The 14,408-nt window shown below is 47.4% G+C and overlaps 1 long non-coding RNA gene across 2 annotated transcripts in view; it reads left to right on the plus strand.

The window, feature by feature from the left end:
- The first annotated feature begins 1,847 nt into the window (after positions 1 to 1,847).
- LOC115506907 overlaps positions 1,848 to 14,408 on the plus strand; it is a 50,266-nt gene continuing 37,705 nt past the window's right edge. For both annotated transcript variants that reach the window (XR_004343248.1, XR_004343249.1), the window contains exons 1-3: positions 1,848 to 1,889; positions 3,685 to 3,720; positions 4,553 to 4,726. This is a non-coding gene — a long non-coding RNA (uncharacterized LOC115506907). The remainder of the gene's footprint in view (positions 1,890 to 3,684; positions 3,721 to 4,552; positions 4,727 to 14,408) is intronic.

A 14,408-nucleotide genomic window follows, 5' to 3' on the forward strand; every position in this document is an offset into this window, starting at 1 on the left:
GTAGACATTATGGCACTTCGCCTCTCAGTACTTAACATGTATCTCATGAGAACAAATCCATCATTCTATGTTATCATACCTAACAACTTTTACGTTGACCTAATATTATCTAATATCTAGTCTGTATTCAGATGTCTTAGTTGTTCCGAAAATGTCTTTTATAGCTGTTTTATTTTCTATCCAGGATCTAATCAGAGATCACACATTGCATTTGGAATACTTCTTTTTCTTTCTTTTTTTTTTGGGGGGGGGGTCCTATCTCTTTAATCTTCTTTAATCTAGAACAGTTTCCCTTCCCTTCCTTTTAAAAATATGACAATTTTATACACATATACAAATATATATATTACTTACATATTAAAATACTTAATGACAATTAAAATATTTACTATGTATTCCTTTACTTCCTCCACATACCAGGAGTCCAGTATGTTTAGGCAAACGATGTAACAACTCTAATTATAAATGTTACCCAAAATTGATGAAATGTAAAAAGTATGTTAATGAAATATCTCTTTCTAAATGCAGCAGTTCTACGTGTCATGTATAATAAAAACCCGCATAGAAGTTTTGGGGGTACTCATTCGTTAGATTATGAGCTTTTAGAAGGGAACAGACTGTGTTTTATTCATTTTTATAATGTCTGCCCAGTATACAGTATATTGAATGTGGTGAGACTCAGTACATGTTTGCGGAGTGAATGAATGGTTCTTTTTTATTGTAGCAAAACATACATAACATAAAATTTAACTTTGTAACTATTTTAAGTGTATAGTTCAGTGGCATTAAGTACATTGGCATTGTTGGGCATGGTTTTCTTTTACTAACCTAAGGGATGTATGTTAATTGCAGAAAAGTTATTATATCATCAGAAAGAAACACGACCGAACCCCCCATCCAATTCTACCATCCATAGAAAGCCCAGACGTAATCACTCTTAACACGTTGATGTATAGCCTTCCAGGTTTCTTTGTGTACATTCATTCCTGTCCACATAAGTTATACAAGTGATCGCATTATACATATTGTACAACAACCTGCTCTTATTTCCTTAACATGGAGTCAATATTTTGTCATATTAGTGTTAATATTTACAGATAAGGGTTGTTTTTGATCTGGTTGTAGGTCATCCACTGTTTTTCTGACATATACCTCCAGGAGCCATGCTGATGAGTGGGGGTAAGGACACAGATGAATTCTGTGCATTATTTGTTTTTCTCTGCGTATGGTGTATAATAACACTGGTATGGGGCCTGAACTTCTGTGTGTAATTTGAGGATTGCAGAAGGCATTAGGCATCTTTTTGCTGAGGCCCATGTTTAGGTCAAGGGTCTAATGACAGCATTGCACCAAGGGAGGGCAGAAGAACAATCTGTCCTTAGAATGGAATGTCACTCCAATCCAAAATCTTCCTCTGGAGAACTTGTCATTGAATGCCTGACCCTCCTTGTTACTGACCTGGGGAAAACACATACTGAGCAACAAAATGCTACCAGAGACTAGACCTTGTCGGTGTTCTCTGATGCCTAGTAGGACCACTGCAGAAACCAATATTAATGAGACCGTTGCTAGGAGACGGGAGAGCCAAAAGCCCATGGCATTGTAGGGGTTCCACGGGAAACCAAGGCAATTTAAGTGTGGTTTAGATCAGAGGTTTAGCTATTAAAATCTGTTCCTTGATGCGCATGTGCTTTTTGACATGTGATGTTTAATATGATTTTACGTTTTTGGAGGAATTTGACGATAATCCCAAGGCATTTCATTTCTTTCCATAGAGCTAATCCCTTCTTCAGAACACAGCTCATTTTCAAGTGGCTGCTGCTGTTTTTCCCCCACCCCTTCAGTGCGACAGCCTCAGAGCTGGTGGAAAGGCAGAGCGCAGGCAGCTGGTAAGTAGCTGAGAAATCTTTTGTAAAATAGATCCCCAAAATACGCTTTGCAAAGTGAACAACATGTTTTGATGGAGTAGAATAATACAGAACGATCTAGGAATCCCTGATTCTAATCACCAGTATTTGGAAAATGGATTAATTAAATTCTAAATATTCCACAGTCACGTTACTAGTTTAAAGCTTGTGTCTTACATGGTAAGTGGGCCGCCGGAGGGAAATCTAGAAATGTCCCCTTGTGATTCTGGTAAGATATTCCCAACATATGACTTGATGAAGTTGTTACCAAGATGAGAAATTGTGTTCGGAACAGTATCTCAGCTTTATGATGTTTGGATGAGGCTTGAGAAAATGGGTTACGATTCAAGATGTTCTCAGATCTGAGTTCCTGTCCCAGTGTGGAAAGAGTATGAGAAAACTGTTACTTGGCAATGGGAAGGATACCATGCCTCATTTTTTTTTTTAATTAAGAAAATCATGTGACTGGATGTCTGTACAGGAGAGAAAGTGAGGAGAGCAGCCTGTAACGTTCGGCTTAATTGCTTCATGTGAGAGACGAACATGTGTTGAAGGGGAAAGATTAAAAGTTGGTTTTAGGCTGAAAAACCGTGAAAATGAAATAATGAATATTGTGGCTGTGCCTTTATTTTGAAAATCATCTATTTGTACTTGTGGACATCAATTTGTACTGTAAAGGCAGAATATTCTCAGTGCCTCTTTATTTCACAAGGGATGGAAGAAGGAGACCAGAGATTCTTATCAAAAAAGCTTTTATGTTTGTTTCTGAAAAGTGTCTGAAAACGTGTAAGATGTTGTGCCCCCTTTTACCTAGAAATTGCATTTGTAGATCCATTTCTGCAAGAAAACAAACCAAAAAAAAAAAAAAAACTGGAGCAGTTTATTTCTTTTGAAATTCAGACTCTTTTGACACTTCAGCAGGAAGGAAGGAGGGAAAAAAAAGCATACGTAGATTTGTGAGTTAGATGACAAACAGCGATCAAGGAGGAAACATAAGAAAGAAAAGCTTTAAAGAAAACCCACAAGATGGGCCATTTTTCCAAGCTGAAAATGTCCGCTGGTGGCATATTTTGCACGGGGAGTAGGGGAGAGCGTGCCGAAGGCAGAGGGAGGGGGGCATTGAACTGAGCACTGCGGCAGAGAGAATGACTGACGCATCCTGGGACATGTGACCGTTCTCTGGTGTAGTGAAGAAAATTTTCCAGGAGTCCATCTTGTATAAGAAATTCTACACCTACTAACCTGAAAATAATACTGTAATCTTCTTGTAACTCACACTGAGTTTGTTTTCCCGGATCTCCCCCTGGCCCGTAGGTACATTTAGGCTTTGTTTTGCTTGTCTTTATCCCTAGACTTTCTTTTCTGTGCTCCCACTGCTTTTATAGCAGTCATGAAAATACTGTCTTTCCCCTGTATGATAAAAATTTTGCATATTAATTGTTTAACATTTGCAAAAATTACCCTCAGTTCCTCTTTCCTGAATATGTACAAATGAATGTGTAGAAATGTATATTTGTATAGGAAATGAAAATCATATGTGCATACAGTTTTGCAACTTGCTTTAATCATCATTAAACAACATATGGAGAGCGATTCGTCATTTTCTAAACATTCCATAAGAATGCAGGGTTCTATGGATGCATAATTTCTGATCACTTAAGTGTCCCACTAAATGTCTAGTTATCGAATGTTTATAGGTGCAATTTTTGCTGTTATCATTTAAAGAATATCTTTCCATATAAATCTCTGTGTGCTTTTCTGGTTTTTGTTTCCCTAGGATAAATTTGTAGACGTGGAATTTCCGGATCAAATGGTATGAACCAGTTTAAGATTTGTCCTCCACCGCCTCCTTAAACACTATCGCCTAATTTATTTATCATATGTGGTGACAACATTATTTCCCAGTTGTTGTTTGCCTATTGATTTTGTACCATTCATGCAGCTTTTTTTTTTTTTCCCCCATGTTGCGGCCTTATAGTTTTAGATATCCACAGCTATCAATTTTCTGATTTGGGGATTTATTTCTTTTCATTGATGAGTACACTCACCTGCCTTGTTTTCCATTCCGTTGCTTCATTTTTTACAGTTAACTCTGATTCATCTGGAATTCATTTTGGTGTATGGTATGAATTTGAAGGAGGATCTAATGTTGTTTTTTTTCCAAATAGGTCACCAATTGTTTCAGCATCATTTATTGAATAATCCAACCTCCTTCCACTGATTTCAAATGGCAACAACTTCTCTCCCGTTAGCTAGGGCAATAGTGTCCACAGGTCGGCCATTTTCTTTCTGCCCCAGGTGGTCCCTTTCCGCAATAGTATTTGTACCTTCTTGCAGCTTCCGGTAGCATTCTAAAGCATCACGTTCGTGCTTATGCCTTTCAAGGATTCTAGACACATGCAGTATAGCTCAGTGGTTTTCAGACAGGATTTTTAAATTTTAAATACTCCCAAACTGTACTTTTATCAGATGCTTTTTACAGATTAAAACTGAGGGAAGTGAATATATAAAACCACTGTCCCAGATGTCCTATTCCCCTTGGACACAGTTGGCATCCTAATTGTGGGTTCAAAACATACCCCCCACCCCCCGGGGTTAGTGTTACTGGTAAGGTTCCTCCTTCAACCTCTTTTTCTACTCCTCAGGTGCTCGGAGAATTAAAGCTGTCTGGACTCAGTTCCTGGAGTTTTCTAGAATGGTATAAGAAGGAAATGTAAGAGCTGTGAGAGGAGCAGAAATAAATAACGCTCGCTGGCCTGTTGCTGGCAGTAGTCTGATCTAGGGATTTAAAGGAGGTAGACCGCAACCGTCTCTTGTAGGTAAGGACACACCCCAGTGCTTCACCTCTTTTCACTGCAGGCGGAAGGCTCAGGCATGAAACAGACTCTTAGTCTTAGTGGGAGAAGAGTTAAGTGTTGCTCACAGAAATATTTGATTATTAAAATCACCTGCCACCCACTGCTGACACCCCCCCCCCCCCCCCCCCCCCCCCCCATCCCCACGTCTAACACAGCCTTCTTTGTCTCTTGACTTCGGAGTCTGGCCTCTAGCCTTTGCTGATTCAGGAAGAAACACAGGGGGCATGGGGTGGGAGGATGCCTTGCGTGCCTTCATTGCAAGGGGCTCTTTTGGCTCACAGCCACGGCCCGGTCACTTCTTGACTTGCCGCATTAGGCTGTGATTTGTTTGTGACTGGAGGCTGGTTTCCCTGGCAACAGCAGCTCGTCAGGGCATGCGTGTTGACTCCTCTGCAGTGGCAGAATGCGGCTGTGGGGGCCGCAGTCACTGAAGGCGCGCTTGTGCAGTCATGATGTCAGTTTCTCTGGGCTAAGCTGCCGTCGCTATTGCATATCGAGCGTTGTGTTATCTTGTAATACTTGGAAGGCTTTGAGCTGCTCCCTTTTCCTTTCAAATTACCTGCTTTCGCTGTGTCCAGCAGTGACCACAAAGTATTCCCAGTGTTTGAGGCCACTGATGCCCCCCAGGCCCTAAGGGGATTCATGGTAGTGTGGGCGCAGGAAACCGGCTGCTTGCTTTCAGACCTCCACCTCTTGCTAGTTGCGTGGCCATAGGACGATTACTTAATGTCTCTGTGCTTCGGCGCTCTCAGATGTAAAATGCAGATTAATAATGGCACCTTTAGAACAGTGTCTGTTACATAGTAACGTTTGTATGAGTGCTGGCATTATTATTTGTAGGTAGTAAAGGACAATTTGCCCTGAAATAGACTTGGGCTGCAATGTACAAACTTACCCTCTAAGGCCCACCGGTCACGTAACACACACACACACATTTACCCTTGCAGCACCCACACTCTGCCCACGGCACATGGACAGGCACACAGTCATCTCCCACGTCACTCAGACTCCCCCAAAGACACACATATTCTCTGCGAGGCAGGAAGTCTCACCTCAGGGACATAGACCTGCCCCACATGACGCGGCTCGCCCTTCCGTAAAGACTTTCCCATGACCCACCCACAGTCCCGACATCACAGACTGTCCCAATAGCACGCGAGCCCTTGGTGTGGCCCAGGCTCTCTAGCAAATACGGACTTACCCCATAGGACACAGACATGTCCTACAGGACACACACCACAGAACGTGGCCTCTGCCCACAGCCCACAGATTTCTCCCGGTGCCCCGCTGACTAAATCCAGAGCTGAGATTCTCCCGAGGGCACAGACTCCCCTCGCGTCCCAAAGACACTCCCTAGAGCACGCAGGCGCCCCACTTCAGGGCACGTGGCCTTACCCCGTAACACAGATGCGCCCTAGAGCACGCGGACTGTCCACAGAACACAGACGTCGCCCCAGAACATGGTTCCTGACGCAGCTCAGAGACCCACGTGGGAAGGCACGCTCCCCCACGGCAGCTACACTTGCTCCATGGCACAAAGAGAGGCACCGCGGAACGCATGCACACCGCCAGGCCCAGTTCGCTCCACAACAAATACAGTTACCACACGACGCCAACCCTTGCCTCACGGCGCGCTCATTTGCCCCACATCTGGGCCTTCGCCGGCCACGCACACTTGTGAGACAAGGCGTGCCGTGTCCCTCTGTCAACATACGTGCCCTATGTTCCTTAGACACGCTGCAATAAATAGCCATCCCTCTTCCCCAGTGCACAGCACCGCATCGCAGCGTGCACACGGGCCCGACGACGGACAGAGTGGCTCCACAACAGACACACTCATGCCGCGGCACCACCTAATCTGTCTCCAAGGTGTCCGGAGCCACTCCTCAGGGCTCACACAGCCACCCCTCAGGGCGCAGTCGCAGACGTGATCCAGACTACCCTCACTCATTTCGCAACACGGAGCCCACCCACAACACACAGACCCATCCCACAGCACGGCACCCCCCCCCCCGCCCCACAGTGCACATGAACGTGTCCCAGCACATTAGCAGACATACTTGCTCTGCAACACACGCAAACACGACCGAGCCCTGAAACTCACCCTGAGTGCACGGACGAGCCCCGCCGTGTAATCACACTCACACAACTTACAATTCATGGGCTGCCTGTAAACACATAGATTTCTTCTGCCGTGTACGCATCTGGTCATAGCGTGGACTCGTTCTAACACAGCATACCTACACATCACATGCACAGTCCCCGGTTCGTAGACACGCAACACGCGTATTACGCCTGCGAGGCGAATGTTTCCATCACGGATCGCGGACATAGCTCACCACATTACTGAGCTCCAGCTCTGACCTGCAGCACAGACACAGCTTGTGTAGTGGTTAAGAGCAAGGCCTCTGGACCCAGACAACCTGGGTTGAAATCCAGATTCCACCCCTTTCTAATTGTATCACCTCGGGTAAGTACATGTCTCTGTTCTTTAGTTTGCTCAGTCTGTAAAACAAAGGTAACAGTAGTACCTACTCAGAAGGGTCGTCGTGAGTAGTAAATGAATTAAGATACGTGAAGTGCTTAGTACAGGCACCTAGAAACTATGCAGCTGTTCGTTTATATGACCGTCATCCCCCCACCGAAGCCTTACTGTTAAAGTGAAAAAGGCCTACCCCAAATACCTAGAATCATCCGGCAACACAAAGATTGGCCGCGTGATACACGGGCTGGCTTGAGAACATGTAAAAACACGCTACAGCACACAGATACGCCCCCACACCCCCCCCCCCTCCACCGAGCACACACAGAACCCTAAACCAGATGCCACTCACAATAGACACAACTGTATCACAATCAACAAGTTTGCTATTCGGTGCACAGGCTTGCTCTATTATACGCAGGCTCACACCACAGTATTCAGACTGGATGCATAAAGCCCGGCCTCACCCCACGAGGCACAGACCTACAACACAACACACACCCACGTACACACACACAAACACGCATCCATGCACCCTACAACTCAGCAATATGCCCCGTAGCACACCAACACATCCTCCCGGGCTCACATTTTTGTTGTATAATGTGTGCATATATTTTCTATTCACAAACATGCTCACGAACGTACAAGACTTGCACCATGATACTGAGACTCATCCTGCGACACACAGACTCACCCAACAGTTCGGGGGTTCCCCAGGAGGGAGACTCATGATAATACACAGACTCATCCAAAGACACCCAGACATGCTACAGTACGTAGATGTGCTCCAAAACAGCTTAGCATGTCCAGACAGACCCTGTACGATACACGGAATTGCATTATAACATTCAGAGTAAACCCCCAACGTAAGTCCTCTCCTATAAAGTAAGGCTTGCCTCATGAATACGGAGAACACTCTATAATACCTATTACATATCCCGGGACACCTAGGGGTACTTCAGGATGGACGGAGAAGCCTCGCCAAGCTCTCCACTGCACGGTGCACCATGCGCCACAGCCGAACTCCACAACGCACAAACTCATCCCCCCGCAAAACGCCCACTTGCCTCTATCGTGCAAACAAACATGTCCCACAACACGAAGACGCTTCCCATGGATATGGACCGACCTTAAAATGCACAGACACATTCCTCACGAACGCGCCCATGTGCACGTGCCCACACACACACATTACAACGCCCAGAGGCAGTGCACAATGCACAGACGGCCCCCTCGGGAAGGTAGCCGTTAGCCCCAGCATACCTGGAGACCCCACGGCACACTCCCGCCTCACACAGCACGCTTGGTTCCCCCACGACTCGCGGAACTGCGTCACAGTGTACAACCTACCCTCTAAAGCAAAGACTTGAGCAGCTAGACTGACTCCACAAGGCACAGGTACGTGCCGTAATCCAGGCAGTAGACTCTCAAGGAAACACACCTTTCAAAATAGGTACTCACACAAACGTGCCAATTTCTTTGATTGCTTACAGAATCGCATAACCACATGACTTTCCCTTAAAGCAGAGACTTCATGCCACTTACACAGTTGGCCCACGATAAAAAGCCTGCCCACGCTGACAGTGCACACATGAGCCCCACATTACTTGGATCAAACATATAATCCCTAGGTGTCGTGTGACGCAAGATACGCCGCCACAGCTGTGCGTGCCCCGCAAGGCCCAGAGACATTCCAGAAGCACAGCACACCCCAAAACAAAGGGGCAGTGTAGATTGCAGTTAGAAGCTGACACTTAGGATTCAGACTGCCTGGGTTCCAGGCCCACAGGGACTGTTGACTAATTGTGTGACGTTGGAAAGGTCTCTTAACTGCCCTGGGCCTTAGTTTTGTCAGGTACAAGTTGGAATAATAATAGTACCTACTTAGTAGGGCTGTTGAGAGGAACAAACGAGTGAACGCCTATAAAGTGTTGAGAACAGTGCTTGACACGGAGTTAGCGTTATCGACGTTAGCTAATCTTGTTGTTACTGTTATTGTTGTTGTTTCTACACATGGAACTGGACTGTGCTGCTAAGACTTAATCGGAAAAAATTCAAATCAGCCCATGACACACGGAGTCCACCTACACGAAGCCCAGAATCCCACCATGGCTCCCATTCTCACCACCGTTTGCTTACGATTCCCAAATGACTGCACACAACACACCCACGATACAGATTCACCCATCCATGCGAGGATTCACCATGTCGGATTCACCAACTAAACGCAGCCTCTCCTATACGCACGTGCCCTTACAACACACACGCTCAGCACGGAACACGCTGGCCGGCGTGACGTAAGGAACGGATGAGCCCCACAGTGCTTGGATAAAATGTGTAATCCCGAGTGTTCTCCGTGCACAGAGGAGCCTCGCTTCAAAATCCCTGGAAACAGTCCACGACACGTAGCCTTGACCACCACACAAAGTCACATCCCACTGTCGCCGTCACAGCCCACACATCTCACTCGTACACCCCAAGTTGCTCTCTTTCCACAGGGCCCACGCTTGCTCCACCATACCAGGCTTGTCCCTCAGCGCGTGGATTGCCCCCTTCCCTCCAAGCAGATCTGGAGCGCACAGAATCATGGGACAAAGCAGACATACCCCGCAGCGCCCGTATCAGGCACATGACACGCATGCCGGCTCCGGTAAATACCTTCCTTTCACAACACCGATGCCTGTCCTGCAACGCCCAGACCGGATCCACAGTACCTCGGCGCCTCGCCCGACCACGCACTCAGCACCACGGTGCACACTTCTCCCACGCAGCAGAGACAGGCCACACAGCACGCCGTCCTGCCCCACCGTGCACCATAGCCTCACAACACCCGGACATATCCCCTAATGCACAGGCACTCCCACAGCGCCCAGCTGCCCAAGGGAACAGAATGATATCACAACGCAAAGGCCCCAGACACCTTCGGTTGTCTCCACGTAGTCCCCCGAAAGATATGCAGGTGCAGAGAATTCAGATACAAGCTGTAACCACAGACTCATCCCGCAACCTGCAGACATGTCCCGTCATACACAGGCATCTTCCACAATGCCCACGTGTGCCTGCATCACCCACGCTCACATCGGAACATTCAGGGTCACCTCACTGCCCATAGATTACAACCCACAAGCTTGGCCCACAACGTACACGCGTGCCTCTCGAAGTATGGACCTGACCCTAACCCACAAGCTTGCCCCATTGTGCGCAGAGTAATAACAACACGATGCCAGGGTAGGCCCCACAAGGCCCGCACTGTCGCACAACACACACAGTCATTGCGTAGCATAGTCACGTGCCACAGTGCCCCGTATGCCCCCCAACGAAGCACAGGTAAACCCCACGGTGCACAGGCCTGCCTCCTAACGCAGGCGTGCCCCGCAACACAGCCTCTCCACACACAGGTCGGAATCATAACACACAGACTCACTCTCTAAAGCTGATTTGCTCCACAACAGATGCAGTCACGCCACAGTGAAAATACGAGAGCCACGGCACCCAGGCTCACCGCAAAGCGTTCTCCCCCCGTTTCTCTACCACGCGGAGGCCCTATAATGCATAGATATGCCTCTCAACTCACAGACTTGCCCCTTCACACCTGGACACACCATACAGTGCGTAGACAAATGTCGGAGCGTCTCACGCTCAACACGGACATGCCTCGTGTAACACGTAGTCCACAGTGGACTTATCCCACGACGCACAGGTCCGCCCTACTGAGTTTGATCTAATACCATAACCCCTAGACTTGTCCCCGCACACAAAGGCCTATCCTGAGATGCACAGACATGTGTCACAACGTCCAGAACCACCCATACCCAGAGTCACTCTACGATACCCCTAGCTCCTTGCACAGCCCACAGAATTGTAAAAAACCCAAAGCATGGACACAAATGCACAACTCAGACGTTTCCCATAAAGTACACAATCATATTGCAAAGCACTGATATGCCCCCCACAAGGCACAGTATCAAGTTACAGTGGGGACATGACTCTCATGCCACAAGACTTCCCGCAAATCAGAAACATGCCCCAACATGCATCTCTTCCGCGACACAGTCATTCGGACATTCTCTACAATTCCTAGGTCGAATGCCAAGACTCTGCCCACCACTCGCAGACCCACACAAAACCACACCAGAGTGTGCAGATTTTCCATGAGTTGTATAGGGTCAACTCATGGCACATAGATGTACCACACAATATTCAGAGTTCAGACACACACACACACACACACACACACACACACACACACAACTTTTACACACATGCCTCAGCAAAAGATGGAGCCAGAAACACGTGGGGTCCGTGACAACACGCGATCTCCTGTCCCAGCAAGGTATGGAACAGCATCACAAGGCACAATCCATCCTACAACATGTAGAACAATCCCACAATTAACAATTAATTAATTAATCCCACACTTACCTCATGGTGCAAAGATTTGCCCAAGCGCTGCACGCACATGTACTGCAACTCGTAAGGACACCCTACAACGTAGGGTTGTGCCCCCAGATGCACACTTCTGCGACACACAGGATTACATCACAGCACATCAGCTCACAATTCAAGATGTAGATAAGCCCAACACACTTTTGCCTCACGCCACACTAACTCCACAAATCCCAAACTTGCCCCCAAACCCTAACTTGCACAGATTTGACCCACAGCATCTCAAACTCACAGTACAACACACAGACTCTAAAAATCGCTGCCAAGTCATATTAAAACACAAAAACGTGCCCCCATGGAAACCCTCACCGAGCCCGTGCTTGCCCTGTAATGGATAGAAAGGAACAATGGCTTTCAAACTCAGCTCACAGGTTTTTGAGTTGCCTCACAATGTGCACAACCATGACCAACGACTCACAGACCAACGACTCACAGACCAACAACTCACAGACCAACGACTCACAGACCAACGACTCACAGACCTGCCCCAGAGAACAAAGGCTCCCCCACTGCACACTGAACGCAAAATTCCCAACGTTGGGCTAGACACTCACGCTCGGCCCCTAGTGCGCAAACCCAGCCTGCATCAGACACAGCATAGCACATAGATTGGCCCTCACTTAGAATCAGCTGAGAACCCACATTCGTCCCACAGTGCCCAGACGTACGCTACAACGTGCCGACAATGATCACGGCTTAGATACTCCCTGAACGGTGCCCAGATTCCAGTAACAGCGCAGAGCTGTCTCTGTGATATTCACTCCACAGCGTCCCAAATCGCACGAGCACCCACACTTGTTCCAAAATGGACAGCTTCTCCCACAGCTGCAGACATCCTGCAATACGTAGATGTGTCAAATAAGATACAGGACCCATCCCGAAACACACAATATCGCGTAACAACTTAGAGACGTTTCTCAGAACATGCACCCCGGGATCAGTGGACTCCCCTAAAACATCCAGTCGCATCCTCAAAGGCCTGTCCGACCCCACCCACCGCCACCAGCATTCTTGTCTAGGAGGTCTAAACCACACCACAGAAAACAGACTTGCCCCCCAATGCACGGACATTTACACAACTCTCAAACTCCTTCTCCAGTGCACAGACTTTCACCCCTACACACGGTGCTATCCCACACCGCAGAGACTCAAACACAAAGCAAATAACGAACCCGTCACCTACCACAACTACCAGATATCTGCCCAAACACACAGACGCACACCACGACATGCCTGTGAGCTTCACAATATCCGACTGGCCCATAACCCCCACGCTCACCCCTCAACACTGAGGCCAATTTATGATGTCACATATGCTCCATGACGCGAGATCCCCACCACAGCCCATGGAATCCCATCACAATGCACAAATTGACCTCACGATGCAAACATTTTCCAAAAAAACGCCGAAACTTACCCCGTAAGCCATCCAGTGTTACCATAATACCCAGATTTGCCTCAAAACTCAGTTTTTCACCATAACACTACAGAAATGCCTCCCCATACCTACAATGAAGTTACAACGAACAGACTTGCCCCACAACGCCCAGACTCACCCCATAACATCAAGACGTGCCCTGTCACCCACAGTTAAGTTCCACAATGCATCATCTCCCTATAATGTACAGTGTCACTCCACCACATAAAGTTACCCCACTGTGGTAAGAACAGACTGCAGACATCCAGCCGCACCCCTGAATTCAGTCTGGCCACACAATACGAAGACAGGTCTTACCATGCACAAAATAGCTCCATGGTACCCAGATAGAGCTAACTTGCTATAGGCAGAGGTGCCTTATAGCACATAGGTTTCTCCCACAAACACAAAGCTGCATTCGGATGCAAAGATTCAACACACACACACACACACACACACACACACACACACACACACACACACATTGCACAAGACACATACCCCCACAAAGAAAAACCTATATCCCCCAAACCCAGAATTGCCCTATGACACAAAGACTTGCCTCACAGGATGAAGACATTTTTCACAGTTTTCACCTCACCAGACATTCTTTATAACTGAGCCTTGCCCCACAAGGCACCCTTGATCTCCACAACCTAGACACGATCTATAGTGCACACACCCCCACGACACCTTGGCAAAACCTCCAACGAGAAGATGCGTCCGACAATGTACAAAGTACCTTGAAAACACACAGGCCCTCCGCCACAATCCCAGGCTGGCCACACCATCCTCAGAGATTTGTCCAACACCATATTCGCGATCAGCCTATATCATACACACTTGCCCCACAATACACAGCATTGGACCACAACTTCTAGAAATTCCGTATCATGTACAGACACAGTCCCATACCTGAGAGACTCTCCCTGCTTTAAAAAACCCACAGATACCCCCACGAGGCACAGACATACCCTACCATGCACACTGGCTCTATGACAAAACAGTTTGCTATAGAATCTCTAGAAACAACCCATGACACATAGTCTCACCCCATACTCCAATATATATCCCACAGTGTGCAGATTGCAATGCATACTCCACACCTAGACATGCCCTACAACGTGAGGACGTGTTCCACCATCCCCAGATTTTCCTGATAGTACCTCCAAAGAATCACAGCCACGAAAGTCACAACACCCAGAATCACTCCCACAAAGCAAGTGACTCCAAATCAGAAGCTCAGGACTCACAGGACCCATATTTCATACAGACAACCCAGAATCCACGGCTTC

Source organism: Lynx canadensis, chromosome X (assembly GCF_007474595.2).
Source record: "Lynx canadensis isolate LIC74 chromosome X, mLynCan4.pri.v2, whole genome shotgun sequence".
Taxonomy (NCBI): domain Eukaryota; kingdom Metazoa; phylum Chordata; class Mammalia; order Carnivora; family Felidae; genus Lynx; species Lynx canadensis.